Below are 11,699 nucleotides of genomic sequence, written 5' to 3'. Positions count from 1 at the left end.
TTTATGTAAGGCCTCTAAATAGAGCATGGTTGTGGAGAGTCTGAACATGGCTGGCAGCAACATGACATTTTCTTTCTTTAAGATCAGTATAGGCTGTTGGTTCATAGCTCTCATGGGTGACTTCTAAAGCTTTTAAAATCATCAGTTAGCTCATTTTAGTCGTGGAAATATGTTAAGTATCTTTGGACATAAAAGAGTATTTGTATTACTGATAGACAGTAGTCTGAAGTACAATCTACTCATAGGCTGTGGTAGTGCCAAACCACATCTATGCAACTTAATGTAGAACAAGATACACAATACAAAATATCCACCTCAACCATAAACCTGTTTACATTTGCAAAAACTGAAGTTGCTGAAGAACAGCTGCTGATCAGTAAAGCTGACTACCTCAGCAGTTATAAATTCACTCCATTTACGACACATTTGTGAGAGTGCTGAGAATTTGCTGTTAGTGGCCAGTGGATTCTTTTAGCATTTTCTGTTTTTCACCATTTATGTCCTTGAGCTCTGGAGAGAAATTATCTAGAGACACAATAAATTTGTTCTGGTTGAAAGTTGTATTCTAGTTTTCAGGTGAACATTTTCTTGCACAGCAGTGATGGTGGTCTTCAAATTTCCATTTTTCTGCCAGTACATCAGCTAAGTTCTTCCAAGTTTCTTGAGCCATCAGGTCCAGCTGGCTTTGCAGTGAAGACATTAAATCAGTTGTCCCTCTTGTATGTGCAAGCCTCATCATTTCCACTTCTTTTAAATTCTTGCAATCATTCTGAAGCAGAGCAAAAACACTGTTTCTTCTTGTAATTTTTAAAGAGTGAGACAAAGATCTTGAAAGGAATTATTCATTTACCTTTTATGGCTCTCCATCTCATCAGCCACAGCAGAATATTTGTTCATGTTATTCTGAAATCGACAGTTTAGCCTGAGGACAAATTTCCACCAGTGGTGTAAAGTTATTTAGTGCTCATTCTAATCTAGATGTGTGGTCCTTAAACAACCTCAGAAGCTCAGCTTTACTATGAAACGAGAGTCTCATATTGCAGTATTTTTAAGACATATAAGTAACTTTAAGTTCCAATTCTTTAACAGAGATAGAAGATGCTGACACAAGGATATTACCTGCCAAAGAACTGGTGGATAGGAGGTCACCTATAAAATTTGTGTAAGATAACAACTGTTCCTACTTCAAATTATTCTCACTAACTGAATCTTGTATTTTGTTGAACCGAACATTTGTTTCTCCTGCAGATGTATTTGGACAATAGCATTGTATTGATTAACAGCCCTCTTATGATCCAGTTTTGCATGAAGACCACATGTATCTTCTGTATCAACAGTACTTAGTAACTTGCTAGCTATATCATGAAGTTTTTCCTTCAGTGTTTTCCAAAACTGAAATATATGAACTTCAGCCAGATGACCCTTGATTTCTTGCAGATCTTTCTGTGTTTCTTCTGTTTCTTTTTCCTTGGTTTGCAGTTCTGTTTTATGTTGTTCAGGTTATTTTGTATTAATCGTGAGTGGTTTAGTGATTCTTTTCACTTCTTCCTCCATGACACTGATTATGTCAATATACTCTCCAATTTGTTCTTCCTCAGCTGTCAGCTTTCCATTAAGGGCTTCATTAATTTTCAAGGGAAATACAGAGTCTAATTGCTTCTCATGCAGCAGTAGGGTTTTGGTTCAGATGCTCTTTAGCATATTCCTTAGTAAGAGTTCTTTTTGTCAGCTTCTATTTAACTTCAGGTTTGTTCCTTATGTTCTTTGCTCTGTAGGTATACTCCAGTGTACTCAATGTTTCTTCAGGATGTATAGACGAAGCAGAAACTGTAGCAATTATTGATGTGTTTGTTTGTCCCCTTAAAGAGTCTTGAAAGATTCTTGTGAGTTTAGATTCCCTGCATCTTTCCACAAGAGCAGTAATAATTCTTCCTAGAGTCAGAACAGACTAGTTGGCCTTTCCAACTTCATGAGCTCTTTTGTCAACTGCCCTAAACTGATAAATATTTTCACTTTCTGCAACATCAACCAAGTTTAACGTCTCAATTTTAATAAGTTCTTATCCATCTATTGTGGTTTCTTTCACCTGAAAGCAGAGTGCGAATGTCAGGAATATTCATTCATGTAAGTAGCTGTAGTAGTTCTTCTGTACCCCTTTCCAACATCTGATAGACTTAATATGTACAGTTACTTCTTTCAAGTCTTTATTATTTACACCTCTCTTGTTTCAGGGATCATGAAACATCTGCAGTCTTTCTCCAGCACCAGGAGTAGGATTCAGAAGATCAAAAAGTTCTTCATTACAGATTTTCAGAAGAGAAACTTTCACAGAAAATTCAGTATCATTTCCTGTCAGTTTTTTGATTTGATGGGCTATTATACCCGCTACAGGATCCTCTTCACAGTAATGTTCTTCACTGAATGACTACTCCCCTTCCATTGTGAAGGTCTGTCCAGTACCAGTTTGACCATAAACACGGTACAGTTGTAATCCGTAATAACTTAATCTAAAGTAGGACATAGCACTCCTGTATACATCAACCCGCTTTCCTGGAGTTTGACCATAAACACGGTACAGTTGTAATCCGTAATAACTTAATCTAAAGTAGGACATAGCACTCCTGTATACATCAACCCGCTTTCCTGGAGTTTGACCATAAACACGGTACAGTTGTAATCCGTAATAACTTAATCTAAAGTAGGACATAGCACTCCTGTATACATCAACCCGCTTTCCTGGAGCTCCAGAAACCACATCAAATGTGTAAGTCTTTCTTGATGTCTTGTCTGTAAGTCCTCCAGTATGGACGCTAACTTCTTTTCTTGGTTGATCACAGGCTTAGGACAGTTTAGGAGCTTGCTTTATGTTCTGAGGCATTAAAACCATAACCTGGATGTTCTTGCCCTTCTCCTCCTCAGCGCTGCCCCCACCCTGGCAGCTCAGGGAAGCTATGAGTCTGCTAGGAGGAGGTGAAGTGCTGAGTGCCCCGCATTGCTCTCCCAGCCCCTCAGGTTCCTGTCTGCTGCCTGCTCCTCGCACGCACTCACCTCCGCTACCAGCACTGTGCCTCCTGCAGCTCCACGCTCCAGTTCCTGCTAAGTTTCTGGTTACAGTGCCTCAAAGCTGAGCACAGGGAGATTCTGCTTATCACTTCCCTTGTCATATCCACACTGTGTAGCCCAGCTAGATGCGGGCATGCTAGAGCTCACACTGATCAAAACAACCTTTCAGGAAAAAGTAATACAGCCATGACAGTGTTGTGTGAGTTCAACTGGTCCTGACAGAAGCAGTGGTAATTAACTCAAGCACAGCCCTGTCTCCATGCCTTTTTTGAAACACAGTTTGGTATCTCTACCTATTAGTACACTGCATCAGCACCAATCTGCTTGAGTCTTGACTTAAAGAAGCTTTGCATTATTACACAAAATGCATTATGTACAGCATCTTGTGTTGTACACCCTCTGAACTGCCTGGTTTCCAATATCCACTCTGCAGATGAAGATCTGAGGCATTTTTAAATGGCTTTCATGGACACCTTGAAGTAAAACAACTCATCTGTCAGTAGGCTTAAATAAGGCCCCTACTCTCTGAAAAATGTTTTAGGCTTTGTCAGCTGAAAAGGACTTGAACTGTTGTAATGCAACATGTATTTAAAATATAATATAAAAGTATATTGGAGGTGAAGGCAGTTTTTGTATCAGCTATACAGATCTGAAAGCAGGAGCTGTCTCCTGAAAGAGTCTTTTGAAAATTCCAGGGAGTGAACATAGACCCTAAGCTGCTCCAAACAATTCTCAAAATAACTATTTCCTTCAGGCAATGTCCAGTGTTGCTCTGTTATATGATTAATCATTGGATTTCTTTGTTAATTCTTCCGGTTTTTGAACTAAAGTGTGAACCTGAATGTTTTTCGTAGCCATGAGATCTGCTGGGCCGGAGGGGGGTGGGGAGTGGGTGCAAAAGAAGAGCTCACACCACCCTTACAGTTTGGGGAGGCCAGACTGAGAGAAAAGCACTGGGTGTTACTGAGCTTCATCGCAAAGGCTGGCAACGCTGGGCCTTCCCAACGACAGCATCGAGAAAATTCAGGGCTGCAGCATGTCATTATGCAGCGGTTCCCATCTCGGAGAGCCCTCCCTCCCTATCTCGCTGTGAGATTTTTAAAAAGCCACATCAAAGCCTTCAGTAGCCCTTAAAGCAGACAGATGCTTTGAAATCCTAAGCGCAGCCCCGGGCCCTAACCCCGCGGCGGGCCTGCCCTTCGGCCTCCCCCTTCTTTCTCCCGCCTCATTTCTTGCTCCCCCAAACCCTCCTGCCCGGTCTGCCTGGCCGATAGCCCCCCTGCTCCTGCTCCTGCCCTCCCTCGGGACGGCCCGGCGGCCCCAGGAGCCCTCAGAGCCCCGCCCGCCAACCGCCTGCCAACCGCCTGCCAACCGCCTGCCAACCGCCTGCCGCGGGAGCGGAGCTTGCCCCGCCCCGCCCCGCCGCGGCTCCTCCCCCGGCAGGTGCAGCGGGGCCGCGCGGGGCTTTGCGCGCGGGGCGGGGCCGCTCCGCGCCGCTCCGCCCGGGCAGCCGGAGCCGCACAGCCGGGCCGCCGGGGCTGCGGCGCGTCCCCTCGCTGCCGCCGCCACTGCCGCCGCCGGAGCGGGCTGGAGGGCGCCGCCGCGGCGCGTACGGGCGGCCCTGCGCCCGCCGTGAGGTGAGCGAGGAGCGCCGGGCGAGAGGAGTTACCTAGCCGGGACGAGGCGGCTCGCCGGCCGGGGGGGGGGCTGCGCTCCCGCGTTGCCACGGAGACGGTTCAAACAGCAGCGCCGACCCCCGGGCCGTCCCCGGACAACGGGCCGCGTAACGGTCGCCGCCTCGGCGGCAGCGTGGCGGCAGCCCGCCGCCTCTCCCCGGTCTCGGCTTTAGTTTAGCTTCGGGGCAGGAGGCGGCCAGGCGGGGGGGGGGGGGGGGGGTGAGCCGGAGCCGGAGCCGGAGCCGGGGGCAGCTCTAGGGGTGCTCGGGGGCCCCGAGGGGCGTCCTGAGCTCGGCCGCGCCGCCGTCTCGCTCGCCTCGACGGGGCGCTGCCTGTTTCCAGGTGGCTGATCTGTTGCTGTTTCTTAAAACATGGCTCTGCTGTCTCTACGCGGCACGAAAATGCATTTCCCTACTCAGCAGAGCGGTTCTCTTCTTGTAGCTCCCGGGTTGAGTGGCCAAAAACAAGCTTTTGCTCCTTCCTGGTATTTTAGTATGCCAAATCCCCCACCTCGAAGAGGGAACTAGCTGCTCTTGAGTTGCTGGAACATTAAACCTGCAGTCCGAGGGATTTTAAAGGTACTACTCAGATGGTTAAATACATAGGTCATAGCAGGGAAGGATTTGGTTCTCAGCCGCATCAGAAAATTTCCTATTTTTTGAATCGGGAACACTTCTACCAAAATTCATGATTTCCTCCGATGCTGCAGGTTGCAGACAGCTTGTTGCTGCACGTCTGCCTGTACATCACTGGAGGGTGAATGCAGCCTGCAGACCATACTGGCTCGCTGCCACAGCTGAGTACCAGTGACAACTGATGTATGTAGCCTGCACATGCAAACGCTGAGAAGTAGTATGTTTGACACAATACAATAAAATGTAGAAGAAATAGAGCTACTGGCTACTGTTCTCTCGTTCTCCCTCTCTCCCTCCTTCTCTCTTTTTTTTTCTAAGCAAGCATAGAGGGTTAAAGTATAGGTATTGATCTTAGCAAGAAGTGCTAATACGTTTTTAGCTTGTTATGAGTTAATCTGTGGGGTGGGTGGAAGAGGATGATATCTTAGAAATATTTCAGAAGGACACTAGAGTTAGTCTTGCTTGCGTAAATGCTAATGACAACATTCCTTTAGTCATCAAAAGACCAGGATTAGACCGAGGGGCCAGAATCCTGCTAACTGTAGCACATGGGGGATCTCCTGTAACCTTGCCAGTTCCCATTCGTTCTATCTGCTTACATGAAGCAGTTGTTGAGGGCAAGGCCTCCAAGGGATGTTCAACAGTTGGTTAGAGATTTTTATCTGAAAACCAAGTTCAGTATTTAGCTAAACCTTAAATAAATGCAGTGATGCACTAAACCAATGATATGATAACCACAAATATTTAAATACCTAGCAGTGTATAGCTACTCAGTAAGATCTTTGTTTTATTCAAATTTAAAAATGATTAAAGAGAGATACTCTTACTTAACACTGAAAATGTTCCAGGAGAACACCTTTCATCTTGTCTGTGCTTTTCAGATTCTGAATAATTTGACAGCATTTATAAAGCACTTTGCAGTTGTGTGTGAAGTGCTAAAGTAAGTATGGATAGTCTGAACAACTGTGTGGAATAACAAGATCTTGTTTTAGCAGGACACTGAAAATAATGCAGTTATACCAGCTAGTCTTTCTCGAGCAGAATACGTTTGTGTTTACAGCATTTATTAAAGTATCATTTGGACTGTGATCTGCTGTGCATATGAACCACAAAAGGTCCCATGTTTTTTCCGATATTGGTGTGTATGAGGAAAATTTGCCTTTGGGTGGCTATTGAGACATGAGCAAAATGGTACTCCCATTGCTTAAAACACAATAAAAAAGAAAGGGAGTAAGATGTGGTATCTGAGCTGCTTCAAAAATGGTCTAGTTAGATTTGCAGGTATACTGCACGTTTAGCTGCAAGAGAGAGCAAGTGTTCATAGGGAAGGGAATTTTAGTGTGGAGATAGGAGTGTTATCTATTTAATACTTTGTAGATCATGTTGTTGTTAACCACAAAGAATACTGGATTAAACATTGTCTTGACTGTCATAAAATTATGCAATATCCTAAATGTTAAGATGACTATCCAAAATTGAAATACTTTTTTTTTTTTTTTTAATTTCTGGACTTATTTTATTTTTATTTTTTTTTTTTTTTTGAAAGCAGGCTTGGAAGTGATTGAACTTAATGGGCCCTGAACAGAAAGTGTACAATCTTGTCTCAGATAACCAGCCCAGGATTGCCTGACTTTTCTAACTGAGCTCTAATCTTACTTGAGTCTGTCTTCTCTGTTAGAAGAGCTTTAACAGCTGTGTTTGAGATGGCAATTCTTGTTTAAAAGGTCTGTGTATCACTGCATGTTATAAACTGTTTTGGCTCAGAATTTGAATTGAACACAAAGAAATTAGAATAACATCAAGAAAGAATTTTGTTTTTCCTGTTCCTGATCATTTTCTTAATACTAAGAGGAGCAATAAATTTGCAGTTTCAGTAAGAAAAAATATAGTGTAAGCGTTTGTAGCAAATAAAAATCTAGGCTTGTGTGGGCCTGTTCTTCACTGGGTATTTGCAAAGTAAAGTGAGCTAGATTTGACCTGAGAAAATTGTGTTCACTTAAAGTGGCTATGATCCCCATGACATTTTCTTTTAAGTTCAGAATGTGTCATTTGTGCCTGAAAAAATCAGATGGTGGTATAGTGTAGCTTCTGACACTGATGAAGCTGTGATTCGTGGGTAACATGGGTATGAAATGAGCTTCTACAACACAGTGAGAAGGAACCTGTTCAGTATGAAATCCATGGCACTGCTGTGGTGCTTTTGATTGCCTCTGCTAACTAGACTATGATTGACTTAATGCAAGAATGGCAGTAATTTATTGCCACACTAATATAGGGAATATTGTGATTATAAGTTGGAGTAGAAATGGGAATTGGATGAAGTGAAAAATGAAATTAGCTTAAACACTCAGGCGAGAACAGTTGATAGTATTATCAGAAGCAACTGACCAAGCATAAATGAGATAAGCTGTAATTATGCTCACCTGTAGTAAACATGCAGTTGTCTCATTTTAGTTTTTGTTAGTATAGGGAGTTAACCTTTAGACTTTCCTACGGCACTTGTCAGTGGGTCCTTTACTCTAAGGATTCTAAATTACTCCAAAACTGACTGGGAAAGAGGAAAGTGGGGGAGGGGAACCAATCCCCCCCCCCCCAAAAAAAAAAAAAAAAAAAAAAAAAAAAACTCAAACCCCACAGAACTTTTTTTTTTTTAAAAAAAAGGTAAATAAAAAAAGAAAAAGTAAATAAATTTGTTTAAATCCACTGTACTTCTGAAATTGTACTCCTTAGAGACAGTCCGAGGAAGAACAGGACTTAGAGTGTGGAGATTATAGGGGTTTTCCTAGAAAATAATTCAATTTTTAGAAGTCTACATACACACGTACACACACAGACACTGCTTACTGGTCTTGGTAGTGTCTTCTTGGTTTCTTGAAGCATCTCAGAATTCTACTGAATAGGAAAAAACCTGCATGATTTTTGATGTAGCAGTTTCTCTAAATCTTCACCTCTTTGTTTTCCGATTTTGTTGATGTTTTGACGCTACTTCTGTTGCTCTGTATGCTTATGTATTTGAAAGAGTGCTTGCTTGTAATTAAGTACAAACAATTATTTCTTTTGCTCTACAGGCTTTTGCTAACTTGATTTCTGTTAGATTTCTGAAATTTTCATTATCCATTTGTGATCTCTGAAGGAAACTAAAGAACAGATACTTTTTACTTTTTTTTTCATAATTTTTTTTTCTTTCTTTTTTTTTCCCTCCTATAAAGACTCCTGAGTTGGTTTTGCCTCTGGTTGAATTTTAGGCCTTAAGCAATCGTTATCTTTGAGTTAAAACAGAACTTGCTTAGGAGAGAATCTGTTGAGGGGTGTTCCTGCTGAATCCATGAAGAAGTTCCAAAGACGACAAACAGCTCTAGGAGGTAGTTTCAAGAGGAGGAAAAAAAATGGTGTTGAAGTTTGGTGATGGAAGTTTTGATGACTGTGATGGAGGTTGGCACTTTAAGTTGGGAGACCATGAATGCTTTGAAATTTTTTGTAGTGAGTGTTCACACCTGGACTGGCCACCCTGAATCTGCCTGGCAGCTGTAGGAAGGAAGCATCTTTCGTAGGCCAGAAGGGAGCTGCTGCCTGTTGTGGGCAGGTGCTACTCTATAGTCTTGGCCACAGCCTTTGTAATTTTCAACACTCAGGGAGGAAGTCTGCGTTATCTGCTGAACAATATGGCTAAGAGTAGAACCGGAAAATCATTTTTTTGTCAAGATTTTATCAGTGGGGAAAGATTTGTATTTTAATTATCCTTTAACTATGGGACACTTGGACACAGCTAGGCTTTGATGTTGAGGTCTCTTACCAGACTTTCTGTGGATCATTAATGTTTGGCTTCCTTTCTCAAGAGCAGAGGTTTTGCACATATGAGCTGAGTGAGGATATCTTTTTGGGCTCCACACTGTTGGTGGAGAATTAAATCACTCAAAGAGCAAATGCTCTGTAGAAGTTGGGTAGTAACTGATGTCTCTTTATGCAGGTACATACATACATGTTTAACTCTTGAAAATGTCTCTGTTGGTTTGAGAAATGAAAGGTGTCATTCCAAAAAATGTCTCAATTATGAGTGCTATTCTAACTCTATTTGCGTATGTGCCATTGTGAAATTATTGACTTGGTATCATCAGTCTTGCCTATAAAATTGAAATGTGTAATGAGAATAGAATACTTAAATTTATGAGTAAAATAAATCAGAGGCTTTCAGAATGTCAGTAATACTTGGAAGTATGTAGTCACATAATGTAAAGATAAATTATACTCTGAACAATTATGTAAATGGAGAATCTGTTCTGTGCTAAAATTTCTGCAGCAATATGCTGTACTAATGTGGAAGAAAACCTTTAATTGTAGAGAATAAGCTTTATATGGGGAAAAATATTGTAAATGTAAATTGATCTCTCAGTATGTCCTGAAGGATGCCCTTTTCTGCAACTGTCTGTCTTTATTTTTCCCCACAGGAATGATTTTATATGTAAAGTGGGGGTTTTAACAGTATGGAGGAGGAGATGTTATAACCTAATTTATTGTTGTGTTTTTTCTGGGAGTTGTGATGCCTTAGGAAATGTCTTTAAAATGTAAGCGTGTGTATGCATGTTCCTTGGTAGTCTAAACATTTTAAACTTCAATTTTTCTAATCCCTTTATGCCTCTAGAATAGTCTTTCATTGCACTGTTCTGTAAGGATACACTTGAAATAAATTGACATCAATGCTTTGGACAATGAAGGGCTTTTGCTGTGCAGGTATCACAGCTAGGAGTAGTTGAAGTCCATTGGTAAGATTAGATTTTTGTCCTTTCTTTCTTTCTTTTTTTTTCTTCTTTTTTTTTTTAATGACTGTTCAAAGTAAAACAGTATTGCTTAGATTAATAAAGAATTGTGAAGTGGACATGAGCAGCTTATGTCCTTATTGTGTCTAAAACGTTTTCCATCAGGGTTCACTTCAGGTGAAATAAAGTTAAAGGGACTGTTACTCTTAGTCAGCTAGACTGAAACTCCTTTTCGCTTATCAAGACAAATCAGATAAAATCTGTAAAGGTAATATTATGATAATTAGAATGCATTCTTTTCAGATTTTTTAAAAGTCTAGTACCAAAATCAGTACTAAACATGTTTTTCAAACAGCTAAAATTCTAAGCAGCAATAGGTTTTTGAGTACATTTCCCTCCTGTTCTAATATAGACTTGAAAATAATGCTGTCTTTAAAGCGATAATAGCAAATAAAAGGATCCTCTTTTTGAGAGGATACACCATTTGCCTGTTTCTAGTATCTTCTGTATGATATTTTGATTGAAAGGACGTTTTCAAAACTAAGTGGCCTTTATTTTAGGTGTGCCCAAGAAAAAGAACTGAGGTGAAGTTTCCAGAAAAGAAATGTGATTTTGATATAAGTAGAGATATCAAGATTGAAACATGAAATCTCTTAAGAGGGATAGCAGGATCTGTGCTGTGGGTCAGGTATATTCCTTGGTTCAATTTTCAGAAAACCCAGGCAAACAACAGGAAGAAAAGAGAACTGCTTTTTGGCAGGGTCTTGGTGAATCAGGAATACAGAGTGCATTGGAGTGTGCCATACCCCCACTGCTCATGCTCAGTGTGGTTACATTAAAATACCTAAACAGTCTGTGATGAGTTTTGCAGACAAATATGGCTGATGAACTTGTTCACTGGGAAAGTGCTTAGGCAATTGTAATGATGAGATACCACTGTGTAAATTCATACCTTTCCTTCTCATGTATGTGCTTCATCCCTAAGCAGGGTCACAATTAAATGGGCGAAAGCATAGGAGCTACAAAAATATAAATAATGAAGGACTGGATATGCTTTGTGTCCTTATGGAAGAAAAGGAGAATTATGAATGGAAGTGGAACAGAAATGGGAACTTTACAGCAAGCAAGTCAAATTCCAAAATGTTTCTGTAGCCAGAACTTGTCTTCTAATGTGTGAAGCTCTCTTGTGATCGGGCCTTCAAGCGTATATTCAGACTGAAGCATGGCGTTTGATTCCCCTCCCCTTTAGAATTTCCCATTTTCTTTAAGACTTTTTGATCAAATTTGTTGTATTAGGTGGGGTCTCTCCTTTATGGGATCTCATTCCATGCTACAGGTTTTTGGATAGGACAGAAGAGCATTATGAAAGACAAGAATAAATAATGCACAAAACTGGTACAGCATATACTTTTGCAGCTGTTCCTGTTTTCATAGGATTCCAAATCAGGCATAGTGCAGCTCTAAGGAATCTTAGAGGGAGGAAGACTGATAAATGAGCTGTAGGTATTCGCAGTCTCTGCTCGTTATAAGCAGCTCGTTGCACTATTGAACATGAATTGATTTAGTGGTGT

General features: G+C 41.3%; 1 protein-coding gene and 1 pseudogene across 4 annotated transcripts in view; one reads left to right on the top strand and one right to left on the bottom strand.

Annotated features, from left to right (window-relative positions):
* Positions 1-1,048: 1,048 nt before the first annotated feature.
* On the bottom strand, positions 1,049-4,037 carry LOC134138883 (kinesin-like protein KIF11; annotated as a pseudogene).
* A 535-nt stretch (positions 4,038-4,572) lies between these two features.
* Positions 4,573-11,699, top strand: part of KLHL32 (kelch like family member 32) — a 126,696-nt gene continuing 119,569 nt past the window's right edge. For all 4 annotated transcript variants that reach the window (XM_062571006.1, XM_062571005.1, XM_062571011.1 and 1 more), the window contains exon 1: positions 4,573-4,700. The gene's annotated coding sequence lies outside the window, so the exon portion shown is untranslated. The remainder of the gene's footprint in view (positions 4,701-11,699) is intronic.

Source organism: Rhea pennata, chromosome 3 (genome assembly GCF_028389875.1).
Source record: "Rhea pennata isolate bPtePen1 chromosome 3, bPtePen1.pri, whole genome shotgun sequence".
Lineage (NCBI taxonomy): Eukaryota > Metazoa > Chordata > Aves > Rheiformes > Rheidae > Rhea > Rhea pennata.
This window is presented reverse-complemented; position numbering and strand designations above follow the sequence as displayed.